Source organism: Macrotis lagotis, chromosome 4, assembly GCF_037893015.1.
Source record: "Macrotis lagotis isolate mMagLag1 chromosome 4, bilby.v1.9.chrom.fasta, whole genome shotgun sequence".
NCBI classification, from domain to species: domain Eukaryota; kingdom Metazoa; phylum Chordata; class Mammalia; order Peramelemorphia; family Peramelidae; genus Macrotis; species Macrotis lagotis.
In genome coordinates, this window is record NC_133661.1 from 245,480,793 (window position 1) to 245,497,890 (window position 17,098).

General features: G+C 39.5%; 1 protein-coding gene across 2 annotated transcripts in view; it reads right to left on the bottom strand.

Moving 5' to 3' along the window:
• Positions 1-1,856, bottom strand: part of ADCK1 (aarF domain containing kinase 1) — a 171,342-nt gene extending 169,486 nt beyond the window's left edge. The window contains exon 1 of one of the 2 annotated variants that reach the window (XM_074235624.1): positions 1,808-1,856. The gene's annotated coding sequence lies outside the window, so the exon portion shown is untranslated. Of the gene's footprint in view, positions 1-1,789 lie in introns of both variants that reach the window. The other variant, XM_074235623.1, reaches the window with a different exon arrangement.
• Positions 1,857-17,098: the final 15,242 nt, after the last annotated feature.

The following is a 17,098-nucleotide window of genomic DNA, read 5'->3' on the forward strand; positions in this document are numbered from 1 at the left end:
GTACAAACCTCTCTATCACCTTTAAGAGGCAATGGAGAGGGGACAGCTAGGTGGCACAGTGAATAGAGCATGGTCCTAGAGTCAGGAGTACCTGAGTTCAAATCCAGCCTCAGACACGAGAGGGGGGGGAGAGAGGGGGGGAGGGGGGGGGGGAGAGAGAGAGAGAGAGAGAGAGAGAGAGAGAGAGAGAGAGAGAGGCAATGGAAAAAAGACTCAGAGAAAGTGGCAGTTGAAACAGATTTTAAAAGTTAGGTGTGAATTCAATAAGCAAAGAGGAAAGGGAAGAACCTTCCAGGTAAAGGGAACAGTGTGATTAAAAGGTATGGAAGTGGGAAAGCTCAGGTTATATTTAGGGCAAGAGTAGTCCAGTTTGACTGGAAACATATAGCAAGAAGGCAAGAAATAATATAAGGCTGGAAGGAGAGGGTGATATTAGAATGTGGAAAGCCTCGAATGCCTGATACAAGAATTTAAACCTTCCTTGGTAGTCATTTAAAAGTTATTGAAATTTTTGAGTAGTGACATGAGCAGATCTATGAATTGGGATAATCTGTGGAGCAATGGTACGAAGAGAAGAACAAAAAGACTAGCATTTATATAGTACTTAGAGGTCCTTCTCTGGCTACTTCATTCCTTCAGAGGCAGTTGGTTTTAATCTTATGTTTTCTAAAGACCAAGAAAAAAACTGATATCTTATTGTCTGATCTTGCTATCTCTTACACTTTGTGTTTCTTCCTTAAGGATATGATTTCTCTATCATCACACTCAATTTGGATCAAATTTGGAAACAATGTAACGGACTGGCAAATCACCTTCTGTGGGGGGTGGGGAGAGGGAAGTAAGATTGGGGGGAAATTGTAAAACTCAAAATAAATAAAATCTTTAAAAAAAAGTATATTTCATTGCAAAGTATGCTATGAATAGTTATAGAGCGCAATACATATTTACCAGCATACTGTCTCCCTTAATTTTTTTTTTAGGTTTTTGCAAGGCAAATGGGGTTAAGTGGCTTGCCCAAGGCCACACAGCTAGGTAATTATTAAGTGTCTGAGATCGGATTTGAACTCAGGTACTCCTGACTCCAGGGCTGGTGCTCTATCCACTGCGCCACCTAGCCGCCCCAATTGCTCGCTGATTCTTTAGGTTTTCATTTTGTTGCAAGCAAATAGGAATAATTTTGTCTCTTCTTTTAATTTCTTTATCTTATTTTAATTCTATCACTATAACTTGTAGATCAACGTCAAATCAGAGGAAGAAGAGAGAAAAAAAATGTTATGTTGTTCCTCCCTCTGCTTCCAAGGATCTGGGATCCCGTCCAGGTGGGCAGGCAGCGGGCTCATCCACACCTGTGCCTCCCGGGTGCGTCAGGGCCGGGGCCTTCGCCCCTCCAGTCGCCCCCTCGGGCAGGCGCCCGGGCTCAAGGTGCGCGCTGCTGCAGCCCCGGGCCCCTCCTCTAGGAGGCGCTCCAGAGCTCCGCGACCCATCAGTCACCGCCGGCCCGCACGCCGGGCGCCTTCGGGAAGCCCCAGGGGCCGGCGGGGGGCTGCGGGCTCCCACCTCCCCGGCGGCCGGCGGGGCCTCGCGGGGGTAGTTTTAAAAGGGGAAAAAAAAAAAACCAATTCAAAAAGCGCGTCGCAAATTCCACGCCTGCATGTTCTCCACCGCAATCCTGCCCGGTCCTGGGGGAGCTGGAGGGAAAGCACAGGCTACCCTCCCCCTCCCCGTGCCTTGGCTCGTCCCGGGGGACGCGGCCTCCGGGGCACCGGAACAGCGTACAACAGTCACTTACCGGCTCCCCCCTACTGACCTTCCGTTTTCTACGCTGGGGAACCCGGAGATCCTCCTCCCCACCTCCACCCCCACTGCGCAGACTTCGAGCCGCCGCAAAGCCCGCTGGGAGTTGTAGTTCCACTTGGGTCTTTAAACTCCCTGAGAGTCCTAAGCATCCAGGGAGAGGGGCAGCCACCTGGATCGGTTCCTTAAGGCTGAGGATGGGAACAACCATGACAAAATCAGTCTATTAAACTCTTATGTGTTTCTATCTCATCCCTTTTCAAGGCTTCATGAGAGTTGTTCAACTCTCCTAGTTCCTGTAAAAAAAAAAAAAGGGAGTAGGAGGAAATAAATGTTTATTGAATAAATTGATTTCGCTTGGCTTCTAATATTGAACCACATTCAAAAGAAGCAAAAAGGGGTGGTTAGGTGGCACAGTGAATAGAGCACTGGCCCTGCAGTCAGGAGTACCTGAGTTCAAATCCAGTCTCAGACACTTAATAATCACCTAGCTATGTGGCCTGGGGCAAGCCCCATTACTTTGCAAAAACTAAACAAGAAAAAAAAAATCACATGATGTTACAAACACGTTTTAGAGGAAGGTGTTAATTTAATTTATTTTTTTTTCAATTACATGCAAAGGTAGTTTTCAACATTCATCCATTTGCAAATTTATTGGTTACACATTTTTCTATCACCCTCCCTTCCCTACCCCCTCCCAATGGCATCGAACAATCTGGTAAATGTCATAAAATCCTGTTTAACATATTTCCATATTATGTTGTGAAAGAGGAATTAGATCTAAGGGAGAAAAAACATGAGAAAGAAAGAAAAGACATAAAAGAAAATTTAAGGGGGCAGCTAGGTGGCACAGTGGATAGAGCAACTGGCCTTGGAGTCAGGAGTGCTTGAGTTCAAATCTGACCTCAGACACTTAATAATTCCTAGCTGTGTGACCTTGGGCAAGTCACTTCAACCCCATTGCCTTGCAAAAGCCAAGAAAAAGAAAATTTAAAAACTGAACATAGTTTGCTTTGCTCTGCATTGGAATCTCTAGGTTTTGTTTTGGGTTTTTTCTTCTGAACACAGATGTCATTTTCCATGACAGGTCCCTCAGAGAAGTCTTTGATCAATGAGCTGTGGAGAGGAGCTACATCCATCAAAGTCAATCTATCTCACAGTGTACAATGTTCTCCTGGTTCTGCTCACTTTATTCAACATCAGATCATGCATATCTTTCCAGGCTTTTCTAAAGTCCTGAATCTATGGTTTCTTACATTTCTATTTTTTGGGGGGGGGGTTTACAAGGCAAATGGGGTTAAGTGGCTTGCCCAAGGCCACACAGCTAGATAATATTAAGTGTCTGAGGTCAGATTTGAACTCAGGTACTCCTAACTCCAGAGCACCCACTGCATCACCTAGCCACCCCAATACATTTATTAACATTGATATAGCATAACTTGTTCAGCCATTCCCCAATTGATGACTATTCCCTCAATTTCCAATTCTTTTCCACTACTAAAAGAGCTGCTATAATATTCTTGTACATGTGGATCTTTCCCCCATTTTTAATGATATCTTTGGGATATAGACCTAGTAGTAGTATTGCTGAATAATCATTGAGTATGCACAGTTTTATTGCCCTTTGGCCACAGTTCCAAATTACTCTCCAGAAAGGATGGATCAGTTCACAACTCTACCAACAATGCAGTGACAACTCAGTTTTCCCACATCCTTACCAACATTGATCATTTTTCTTTTTTGTCATCATAGCTAATACAGGAAGGTTTTGAAGATATTTTTAAATAAAATTTTATCCCAAAAGGACAGAGAAATATTTTTGAATATGATGGATTTGGAGATGTCATTGCTATTACTAGGAAGTTTTGAGATATTAATGTTATTACAGGTTTTTTATATTTTTTTGTCAAATGCAGCTTTATATTTCAAGCATTCAAAAACAATATTCAGATACACTTCCTTTTCTTAAAAAAAAAAAACAGGAAAAAGTAAGAGAACATTTACCACTGTTCTCCTATAAAGCTAATAAATAAGAAAATCTCTTGCCCTCAAGGAACTTGTGATAAGAGTAGGGAGAAGAGGAAAATAATCTGTTGACCTGCATGCCAAGGGCACATCATTTGTCTTTTACTCCACAGAGTTTGGGTTTTCAGCTACAGAAAGCTTTGAGTGTATTTGGTGGCACTAAAGTCAAAGATAATAATGGTATGTAGGGATTTTTTTGGTTGTCCATAATAAGAATTAAAATAATAAATGACTTTTATATAGCATATTAGAGTATTGAATATTTTATATATACACATGACAACCCTACAAGAGTAAGCACCACAGGTATCAGTTTTCCCATTCTCATAAGGAAACAAATTTAGAGAAACTGAATGCCTTGACCATGTTTACACAGCTAAAAGTGACAGAAGGAGGATTAAAAGCCAAATATTCTCAAATCCATCACTCCATTCACTATGTATTTCATAGTGTTTATGGGTATGCAGGGAAAATGGCAGACATTTGAAAAGATGGTAGGCTGTTTTAATACAAAGTAGGTTGGTTTAATAAATCCTGTTCCATTAGACTGTTCCTGATGTCAGGAAGACCTGGTTTCAAATCTTATCTAGCAATGATTGATTTGCTGTGTGACCATGAACAAGTAACTTATAAAACTACAAATATAATATATATATATATATATATATATATATATATAGTATATATGTTTTATATAATATATCTAAATATATTGTCTATTATGATGTATAGACATTTAATATAATAATAGATAATTATATAATAGATAAATAATATTAAAAATAAAGCAATCAAGTTCCTTAGCTCCAGTAAAAGCCTTCAAAATGTTCAGTTTTGTGGGAGTGATGATCAGCCTTAATGGACTTGCTCATTCCATCAGTGCAATAATTAGGAACAATTTTAGTGTATCTGGGATGGAGAATACCACCTGTATCCAGAGAAATAATTGCAAAGTTTAATCAAAGTCCAAAGATTATTAACTTCAATTTTTTTAAAAAAAAAAGTTGTTTTATGTACTACATAATTTTGATACCTCTAATATTTAATTTTTCCCCAAGGATATGATTTTTCTCTCAATACATTCAACCTTGATCAACGTATAGCATGGAAACAATGTAAAGATTATCAGACTGCCTTCTGTGGGGAGGAAGGGGGAGGAAAGGGACAGTGGGGGGGGGGGAGGGAATGTGTAAAATTTAAAACCTTACCAAATAATGATAGGTAGAAACTACTATTGTATATAATTGGAAAAAAATAAAATATTTATGTAATTTTTTAAATGTTCAGTTTTTCTTTTTGAGTTGCCACTTGGAAAACAAATAAAATATTTATAGAATAAAAAAATGTTCAATTCTTCTTTTTGTGGTGCCAAAAAATTGGAAATTGAGGGGATACCCATCAATTGGGGAATGGTTGAACAAATTGTAATGAACATTGTGATGGAAATATGTGATGGAATACTATTGTTCTATAAGAAATCAAGAGGCACAGAACTTCAGAAAAGCTTGGAAAGACTTACAAGAACTGAAGCTGAATGAAATGAGCAGGAACAGACTAACAAAAACACTGGGTGATGATCAATCAAGTTGGACTTCTTTATTTCAACAGTACAAAAATAAAAGATGATTTTAAAAGGCTTATGAAGGAAATTGCCATCCATATCCAGAGAGAGAGAACTGTGGAGTTTAAATGCAGACCAAAGCTTTAAAATCTTCAATTTTTAAACACTGTCTTATGTATTATGTCAATTTTTCTCTCTAATGTTTTTTCCCCTCCATTAGATTTGATTATTTTTTCACAATATGAATCAAAAAGCATTCAGCTATAAAAAGATTGACTGGAAGTATATTATTCATAAGATTGTTGTAAATTTTATATAAGATAATATTTATAAAATATTTCTCAGGCTTTAAAGCCCTTTAGAAATGCCAGATATTGTCATTACTGCCCCCATTTTATGAAATTGTAGCTTCTCAATTAACCGAGTTATCAATTACCACCACCTCTGCTACTTTGAAGTAAAACAGTTAGTGACTAGAGTTTGGTAATATACTATTATAAAATGGTTCCTTAGCCTGGAGGGATTTGCATGAACTGATGCTGAGTGAGATGAGCAGAACCAGAAAAACACTGTATACCCTAACAGCAACATGGGTGTGATGATCAAACTTGATGGACATGCTTATTTCATCAGTGCGATAATCAGGGACAATTTGGGGCATGGAGAACACCATCTGTATCCAGATAAAGAACCATGGAGTTTGAACAAAGTTCAAGGACTGTTCTCTTTAATTTAGGGGGGGAAAAACCTGCTATCTTTTTGTCTGATCTTATCTCTTATACTCTGTGTTTCTTCTTTAAGGATATGATTTCTCTCTCATCCCACTCAATTTGGATCAATGTACAACATGGAAACAATGTAAAGACTGACAAATTGCTTTTTGTGCGGGGGAAGGGAAGTGAGATTGGGGGAAAAATTGTAAAACTCAAAATAAATAAAATCTGTAATAAAAAAAAGAAAGGGGGCGGAGCCAAGATGGAGACAAGAAGGGATCGAGTCTTAGGTGCTCTCTGATAAAACTTTGAAACTAAGGACTCTAAACTTTCGAGAGACAGAACCCACAAAGGGACCCAGAGAGGCAGTTCTCCTACTCAAGGTAACCTGGAAAAGAGCAGAAAGGCTCTGCACCCCAGGGTCGGAAGGGAGGCCCGCCAGAGGGGTGGCCCGCCAGAGCGAAAGAACATCAGCCCCAGGGCACTGGGAGCCGTGGCTCACAGTAGCCGGGGAGTCTCCTGAGCTGCACCCCGGGGAGCACTGAGCACAAAGTGGGGGAACAGCTAGGGACCTCTGCCAGAACCAGCATGTGGAGCCCAGCCCTCAGGGCACACAGCAAGCAACATGGTCTTTTGGCAGCCCAGACCCAGGAACAAAAGCAGGCAGAGCGGTAAGCAGGAGCCCCCAGGGCATGAGCCCATTGAATCTAGGGAGGGGTGTGAAGAGAGAGACTGCAGAGCTCTGTCCTCTGCCCCTGGAACAGGACTCTGGGGTTCTGAACACATTCAGATCCTGATCAAAGTCTAGGCCCCCCCATAGAACAGCAGGGCCCCCCCCACCTCAGCCCCATGGCAGAGGGGGGTGCATATGGTCATTCACAGACCAGGAGGGAGGACAGAGCCTCACACACTGAGACCCTTGTGGGAGTGTCCCAAAAGCTCAGGAAGCACCCCCAAAACCAGGCACAGGCTGGGAAAATGAGCAAGCAGAGAAACAAGAGGAAGACCATTGAGAAATATTTTGCAAATGAGCCCAAGAAGGATCAAAGTACTCAGTTTGAAGATGAGGAAGCATAAGCTCCTGCATCTAAAGACTCCAAGAAAAGCAGAAATTGGACTCAGGCTATGACAGAGCTCAAAAAAGACTTTGAAAATCAAATGAGGGAGTTGGAAGAAAAACTGGGAAAAGAAAGGAGAGAGATGCAGGAAAAACATGAAAATGAAGTCAGCAGCTTAGTCAAGGAAATCCAAAAAAATGCTGAAGAAATAGCATGCTAAAAAACAGCTTAGGTCAAATGGATAAAACAGTTCAAAAAGTTATTGAGGAGAAGAATACTTTAAAAAGCAAAATGGGCCAGATGGAAAAAAGAGAAAAGAAAATTCTCTGAGGAGAACAAATCCTTGAGACAAAGAATAGAATTCAGGGAGATTGATGAATTTACCAGAAATCAGGAATCAATACTTCAAAACCAAAAAAATGAAAAATTAGAAGAAAATGTGAAATATCTCATTGAAAAAACAACTTATATGGAAAACAGACTTAGGAAAGATAATTTAAAAATTATTGGAATACCTGAAAGTCATGATCAGGAAAAGAGCCTTGACATCATTTTCAAAGAATTACTACAGGAAAATTACCCTGATATTCTAGAAACGGAGGGCAAAATAGAAATGGAGAGAATCCACTGATCCCCCAGAGAAAGAGATCCCAAAAAAACAACCCCTAGGAATATTATAGCCAAGTTCCAGAAAATATTATAAGCAGCCAGAATGACACAGTTTAAATATCGTGGAGCTGCAGTCAGGATCACACAGGACTTAGCAGCAACTACATTGGAAGCTCGTTGGGCTTGAAATATAATATACCGGAAGGCAAAAGAGCTTAGAATGCAACCGAGAATGAACTACCCAGTAAGGCTGAATGTACTCTTCCAGGGAAAAAGATGGATTTTCAATGAACCAAGGGAATTTCAAATGTTCCTGTTGGAATGGCCAGAGCTGAACAGAAGGTTTGATCTTCAGATACAGGACTCAGGTGAAGCATGGAGATTGGAGGAGAGGGGGGAAATATGAGGGACTTAATGAGGATGAACTGCATGTATTCCTGCATAGAAAAATGACACTGATAATACTCATATGAACCTTCTCAGTTAACAGAGTAGGTAGAGGGAGTTTTTATAGTTGAAGCACAGGAGAAAGCTGAATTCAAAGATAAAATATGGTGTAAAAATGGAGTCAATAGAAAAAAAGGAAAATGGAATGGGAGAAAGAAAAAGGAGAGGGGGAATAGTCCAAGATATTTCACATAAGATTTTTTTTTATTACAATGATCTATTGCAATGATATGGAAGGGGGGAGGCAAGGGGAAATGAGGGAACCTTTGCTCTCATCAGAGGAGACTAGGAGAGGAAACAGCATATATACTCAATGGGGTATAGACATCTGGAGTAAGAAGGAGGGGGGGGAGGGGGAAGGGGTGGGGATGTGAATAAAGGAGGAGAGGATGGACCATGGGGGGAGAGTGGGCAGATATAACACATTTTCTTTCTTACTTCTTGCAAGGGGCTGGGATTGGAAGGCCTGTCCAGGACCATGGGGCCAGGTGGATTCTGGGCCTAAGGGGTGGTGTGGGGGCCCAGGGCTTCTTGGCCCTAGGACCAGGGATCTGTCTGCTGCACCACTCAGCAACCCTACAGCAGAGTCAGAGTGAAAGGAGAGAGAAAATATAGTACATGGTAGTGGAGAAATAAGAAAGGAGGGAGTTGCGATCAGCAATGGCAACGTTGGAAAAATATGGAAGTAACTTTTGTGATGGACTAATCATAAAGAATGTGATTCACCTATGACAGTTGTTGGTATTGGAACAAAGACTGAAGCACATTCTTTATTATTATTATTTGGGGGAGGGTGCAGGGCAAATGGGGCTGGGTGGCCTGCTTGGGGCCACATAGTGGGGTGATCTTTGGGTGTCTGAGGCAGGATTTGGACCCAGGTGCTCCTGGCTCAAGGGCCAATGCTCTGTCCAACACCCAGCCACCCCTACTATTATTACTATTCTATTTTATTTTGGGTCTCTTTTTTTTTCTTCTTTTTGGTTTTTGCAGGGCAGTGGGGATCTGGTGGCTTGCATGTCACATGGCTGGGTGATTGTTGGGTCTACAGGGCTGTATGTGGGATCGGGTGCTCGTGGCTCCAGGGTTGGTGCTTCATCCATTGAGCCACCTGGCCATACCTACAATTATTACTATTATTTTTTTAATTTTAATTTTTTCTCTCCCCTTTACTTTATCACTCAAGCAAGTCTATATTCATGAGGGGGGAGTGGGTATTTTGTTTATTCTTAAACAAGAATATTTTATTAATATAAAAAAATTTGTACAAAATGAGAATAAAAATTTAAAAAAAGAAAAAAAAGAAAGAAAAGCTGTATGAAAATTGGTTATGTGTTTGATAGTAGAGCTGTGAATCAAGTCAGTTAAAGAAACAATTTGGAACTATGTCTAAAAATATTGCTAACTCCACATACCCTTTGTGTGATGCCTCTATTGGATTCATACCCCAAAAGAGATCAAATAAAGGGAAAAAGTACCCATATATACAAAAAAAAAATGGTTCCTTTCTGCGTTCATGTGTTAGGTTTTTGTTGTTTTTATTGTTCAGTCACTTTCAACTCTTTGCAACCCTATTTGGGGGTTTCCTAGCAAAGATATGAGTAGTTTGTCATTTCCTTCTCTAGTTCATTTCATAGATGAGGAAACTGAGGCAAAAGGGTTAGGTAAATTGACCAAAGTCACACAGCTAGAAAATATCTAGATTATAACTCAGCAAAGTAATTCTTCCTGATTTCAGGTCTGGCCCTGTATGCCCCTTGTCACCTAGCTGCTCCTATGTAATAGGTGACTGTTGCCAAAATATATTTACCATAACACATAAATTATAAAGGTTAAAACCCAGACTTTATGATTATGCTCAAGCACAGGTTCAGACCTCAAAGAAAAATCTTTAGAATTCAAACCAGGCTTCTTATAGGCAAAATTACATCAGAGTGACAGAGAAATTTTTTTTTTTTACATATTGTAATCTTGTACATTCTCTCACACTATAAAAATCCGATAAAAGGTAGAACTTTAAGAGCATATTTCCTTCAGTATTCTACGAAAGAGACTCCCCAAAAGGAGAAGAGATCCTCATTGAGATTTGGCCTATTGGAAATAGCTACGTGTTACCCTTCTGTCCTAATTAAGAACAAATGTTACCAGATGTTTCAGTCTTTAGAAAATGTAAAATGGAATTAGGTTAACAACACTTTTATTGATATTTCTGTTTTGGGGAGGAGTTGGTGGGGGGCGGGGGAGGTGTCTAGTTAGAGAACCAGCCTCATCAGAAATACCCATTATAATAGGCAATTCTCTATAATAGGCAAAAAGGAGGAAATGGGAAACCTTAAGGAAATTTTTTAATATTACTTTCTGTGAATGAACTTATTTTAATACCAGAAAATTCTCCTCTCCATGGTAAACAGATAAGTATTTTGTGATGTCCACTCACAGGTGTTACAGTGAGGATATATAGAGTCTCCAAGAAATAATTACACCAGCCTGGGCACTTACAGTTCAGTCTTGTTTGGTTCTTTATAACCCCTTTTGGAGTTTTCTTAGCAAAGACATTGGAGTGATTTACCATTTCCTTCTCTAGTTCATTATGAGGAAACTGAGGAAAATGGGGCCAAATCAATCCTGAGAATGCAGTGAAAAGAAATGGATTTTAAAGATGATTCTTGTTTTTGTTTTTTGTTTTTGCAAGGCAACGTGGTTAAGTGACTTGCCCAAGTTCATATAGCTAGGCAATTATTAAGTGTCTGAAGCCTAATTTGAACCCAGGTACTCCTGACTCCAGGGCCAGTGCTCTATCTACTGCACTACCTAGCTGCCCCAAGATAATTCTTTTTGATGGAACACTGCCCAGTACAATTATATATCTGTATCTCAGTAATCATGATTTTATTATACTATGAATGGTTATAACTAAATTTCAGCAGGTGGGAGAGTTCAGACTAGTCCCAAGCCTAATTGTAGAGAGTATAAAGGACAAACCCTTTTGCTAGTATTAGAGGGCAACAAGTTAGTAGGTAGTGGGAATGAGACCACCAAACACAGAGATACAGACACAGAGAGATACACAAAGATCCCCACTTGAGGGGAAAAGCAGGACCTCTCAAAGAAGAAAGAAGGGCTATGGACTTCACAAAGGCACCAGCCTTCAAAGTCCAGTCCAAATCTCGCCTCAGATACTATCTATGAGACTCTGGTCAAGTCACTTAACCCTGATTGCCTCCCAAAAATGCAAACAAAAAAGACCAATAAGGTAACAGCACAAAGCAGAGCACAGTCGAATGTAGAGCTATTGTTAAATTAACTTGGAATCCCAAAGAACTTTTCTGAGAATATAAGCTAAAAACAATAATTGTTCAATGCTAGAGAACAAGGAAAGCATGAGATCAGGAAGAACAATTGTCACTAGGAAGGAGGAAGCCTTCAACTCAATTCATAGAAGAAATCTAAAAGACTTTATCCCAGGAGAAAGTGAGAAGCAGCAGAGGGGAGGCATAAGCCTATTAAGCAAGAAAGCAGTTTCTGGACACTATGATGAGGACAGCATAAGATTAGGTTCCAAGTCCTTAAAGGGCTTTTCAACATTTGTCAGGAAGCTGATTAAATAGACAGTACTTAGGGGTGGCTAGGTGGCATAGTGGATAAAGCACCAGCCTTGGAGTCAGGAGTACCTGGGTTCAAATCCGGTTTCAGACACTTAATAATTACCTAGCTGTGTGGCCTTGGGCAAGCCTTAACCCCATTTGCCTTGAAAAAACCTAAAAAAATAAATAAACAGTACTTTCTTTTTTAATAGAATAGAAAGAACACTGGTTCAAGTCTCAGTTCTACTACTTACTAGCTGTGTGGCTTTGGGCCTTAGAGTCCTTGTCTGTCAAATGAAAGCTTACCTGCTCTATTTTTGTAAATCCAAATGAGTTATACAAATGTGAGCATTTTAATCATTTTTATCAAAATTATTATTATGTTATTCATTCATTCATTATTTTTGATATTTTACATCTTGCCATTGGAAAGGGAAATGAAGAAAGAGAAAAAAGTCTTGAATTCTTCCTAATGAATTGGCATCACAGACATTTATTTATTTAGCCAACTCTGTGTATGTCATCTAGTTTATCATGGGATTCATAGTTTCTAGGATTCTTCTGTGAAAATTACTTTTTTGTAAATTCAAGGGTAGAAAAGAGGAGGAATGACTTGAAAAGTTTTTCCCAACCAGAGATTGGAGCATCCTGGAGAACAGAAACCAAGATCTCAACCTGCTCCTCGATTGCCCTATGTTCAGGCAAGTTCTCTAATCTTCCCTTGGGAATCAGTTGTATGATCTGCTAAATGGGCTAGAGAATACTAATTTCCCTTGTGAGGAAAAACTTTAAGAATTCATTATTAAAGGTGGATGTGGAGTTTTGTGAAAGTGAAAAGACTCAATGAATCTTTAGAACAAGATTTTGAATGAATGTTACAAATAATTTCAAGTCAATCAGTACTACCGTTAAAAGACATTTGACTAGAGCACTGAATCTAGGAAGACCTCATTTCAAATCTTTTCCTCTGATACTCATAAATTGTGTGGCCTTAGGTATGTGCTTCAGTCTCCTTGTCTGTAAAAGTGGTGATAAGAATAGCTCCTACCTCTTAGGGCTATTATGAGGATTGGCTGAGATAATATTAGTAAACTGTTTTGCAAACTTTAAAGAGCTATAGAAATTTTAGTTGTTATTATTATTATTATAAATGACCACTATGAGTCAGGACAACCAGGTAGCACAATGGATAGGGCACTGGGTTTGGAATTAGGAAAACTCATCTTCATGAATTCAAATCTAGTTTCAGATACTTATTTACTGTGTGACCCTGGACAAGTCACTTAATTCTATTTGCCTCAGTTTCCTCATATGTAAAATGAGTTGGAGAAGAAAGTGGCAAACTACTCTAGTATCTTTGACAAGAAAACCCCAAGCTGGGTCACAAATAGAACACAACTGAAAGTCCCAACAACAAAAACTATGTGCCAGAACAAATGCTTGCCATTGGGTAAAGACACTGTCTGCACACTGGGAGTTTACTTTTTATCGGATGAGTCTAGGGATTGAGGTGGAAAGGAAGGAGGGCATCAAAGGTGCCCTCAGATATTATTAGAGACAGCCTTTAAAATCAAATTTTGCTACATCTTCCAAATGAATTTATTCATTGAAAGGTTGGCTCTTCTACCTTTTCTATTCCTCCTTACCCACTCATACTAGGAATAGTGAAGGGATGAATCCCTTCCATCCCCTTACCCAAACAGGTTTTTTTTTTAATGAGGCAGGCTGATCCATCAACCCTCCCATTTAGTGAAGAAACTAATATCACTTCCAAAATAATAGGGCTCCAGAAGTGCCTACAAACTTTGTGATTAATTTGCAATACAGAGAATAGCAGGTAAAAGGTGGGGATGATGGATGGGAGAGGGAGAGAGTTGTTTGTCTGCTGGGGTATGTATGATGCCTGATGATGCCTCTTTTTCAGCTCTTTAGTGGAACTGTTAGAAGCTGAAATGTTGATAGACCAAGAAAAGAAAAAAGAAAAAAAAAACAGAACAACCCACAAGAAACCAGCCTTTTGTCAAACAACAATGCCCAAACCCAACTGCAGAGCAATTATGGAACAATAGCTAAAAGCTTTCTATAATTAGAGCCAGAAACCATCAAGAGTGATCAGGGTTTCTTTGTCTGTGCTGACCCTCTACTCTTGGGAAAGGTCATGTGAGATGGATGCTTGTGGGTCGTGGTATCTTTTCCAGTTTTCTTAGGGAATTAAATTTCAGATCATCCTTCAGTTGCCAAGAAAAGGTGACAGCAGGGATAGAGAACGTCCTCAATAAACGAGGGAGGAGATTAGAGATGTGAACTAATGCCAAATACCTCCCAATTCTGAGGAAGAAAAAGGACCAAAGAGACAGTTCTGTTGGCTGCAGACCCATTGGCCCTGGAATGGGGATAAGGGAATATTGGTTAGCTTCTTTAATGGAAGGGGTAAGCACCAAGTTTTGATTTGCTTTCTCCCACTCCTGCAGCTATCCCATATTATCGGTTTCCTTTTGTTAAAAATTTCTGTTTTGAAAGAACCATAGCTTAATCAAAATGAAGAAAGCAATGGCCAGTCTATGAGACTTCCTGAGAGAAGTAAAACCCAAGCAGTAATCCAAGCAGAGAAAATAACTACAGAAAGAAGCCAAATCATAGGAAAACAAAATAGCTATTTTCAAGGACTCCTGCCTCCTGTACTACCAACAGCCAACATTGGGTTTACAAAATTAGGTAGTAAGATTACATATAACCTGAAAGGCATTATGCTCTTGCCCTATCCACTCTTAGGGCTTAAGTCATACATGAGGTCTGAGTGAGCCCATTGAAGCAGGGGGTTGGCAATGAGATGTACTTAAAGACTGGGCTCAGTCCTGACTATCTAAATAACAGCAAGACTCCTTGTCCTGCACTCAGAAGTGGAAAAATTTTGTTTAAAACTTTGTTCATGGGGGCGGCTAGGTGGCGCAGTGGATAGAGCACGGGCCTTGGAGTCAGGAGTACCTGGGTTCAAATCAGACCTCAGACACTTAATAATTACCTAGAGGTGTGGCCTCGGGCAAGCCACTTAACCCCATTGCCTTGCAAAATCTAAAAAACAAAAAACAAACAAAAAAAAAACTTTGCTCATCTAGGGGTCTCTCCAGCCAAAGTGAGGAATAGAAAAGTAGTTAATATATAATATGAATCATGTAAGAGACAGTTAAGTCCTTTACATAAGAGAACTAAACACACACACATGAGTCACAAAAGCACAAAGAGAGAGAGACAAAATAAGACTCAGTAGCATAGCTAATGCTTTACTGTTCTGGGAGATTGAGATTTGAATATGAGAACACGAAGCAATTTGTCAAACTGAATAAACTGAATAAACAGTTCACCTAGGTTCTGTACTATTTAAGCAATTACCTTCAGATTCATGACTAAAACCAAGCTAAAAATTACACTCTGCCTATCAGCAGTACCCTAGACAGCTAGATAGAGAACCAGCCCTGGAATCAGGAGGATCTGAATTCAAATTCAGCCTCAGATACTTGACACATACTAGCTATATGATCTTGGATAAGTCATTCAACCCTGGACTGCCTTGCATCCAGAACCATCTCCAGGCATCCCAATTCATATCTGGCCACTGAACCCAGATGGCTCCAGAGGAGAAAGTGAGACTGACAGCATAGCGCCCCTCACTCAAATCCATTTCACTTGCTTGTCATGACATCATCTTCCCAAAGTCATGGTCTTCTTCAAAAACAAAGGACAAATATCATCATCATCATCATCATCATCCTACTTACCTGTCATAGAATTTGAGAATTGAAAGGCACCTCAGCAGGCATATAATCTAAACCATATTTGAAAAGAATTCTCATGATAACATATCCAACAAGTGGTCATCCAATTTCTGCTTGAAGACCTCCAAGAAGGAAATTCACCATCTATCAAGGCAAATTTTTTTGAGTAATTCTATTCATTAGAAAATTTTTACTCACCTAAATTTTTCTCTTTGTAACTTCTACCTATTGATCTTATTATAATCTCTAAGAGGAGTAGTTAGGTTTTGCAGTGGATAAAGAACTGATCCTGGAGTCAGGAAGACCAGAAGTTCCAATATGACCTCAGACTTTTGATACTTTGATACTTATTAGTTTAGGTAAGTGACCTTAGGCAAGTCACTTAATCCCTTTACCTCACAAAAGAAGGAAAGGAGAAAGGGGAGAGAGACAGAGACAGAGACAGAGAATATTTTTGTTCTCTAAGATCAAAAAGAAAAAATCTCACCCCTCCTCCTCAAGTTTTAGTTTTTCCAAATATATGAAGACAACTTCGTTTCTGCTGAGTTTTTTTTTAATTTAAGGCAATGGGGTTCAGTGACTCGTCCAAGGTCACACAGCTAGACAATTATTAAGTGTCTGAGGCTGGATATGAACTCAGGTACTCCTGACTCCAGGGACAGTGCTCTATCAGCTGTGCCACCTAGCTGCCCCCTGCTGAGTCTTTTTTTCTTTTTCACGCCAGGCTAGATATCCCTTTATCTTCCAACCTGTTGTTGTCTGTAAAGTCTGATTAAAGAGATTTAAGCCTATTAAACTCATTAGGTTGCCCTCAAGGCTGCATACAACCATCATAGAATTGCTGTTTGACCTCCAATACTGAAGAAAGAACAAACATAGAGGAGACAGTCCAAACTGAAGCAGGTTCATCTATGTAGGATGTTTGCTCAAAGTAAAATATTTCTGCTGAGGTAGGAGGAAGGCAAGCCCCTCCACTCAACTTTTATGAGTATAATTTATCATGTGAGGAAGAAGAGAAACAGGAGGGCAATTACTGCCTCTTAAAAGATCAATTTAAAGAAACTTAGATTAGACCAAGACCTCACATCCCGTACCAAGATAAGATCCAAATGGATACACGATATAGACATAAAAAAATACTATAAGCAAATTAGAAGATCAAGGACTAGTTTACCTGTCAGATCTATGGAAAGGGAAGCAGTTTATGACTAAGGAGGAGATGGGGAACATCACTAAAAACAAACTAGATGATTTTCATTACATTAAATTAAAAAGCTTTTGCACAGATAAAACTACTGCAACCAAGATTAAAAGAAATGTAGTAAACTGGGAAACAATCTTTACAACTAATGTTTCTGACAAAGGACTCATTGCTAAAATATTCAGAGAACTGAGTTATATTTAAAAACAAAAGCCATTCCCCAGTTAACAAAGATATGCAAAGGCAGTTTACAGATGAGGAGATCAAAGCAATCCATAGTCATATGAAAAATTGTTCTAAATCATTACTTATTAGAGAAATGCAAATTAAAGCTTC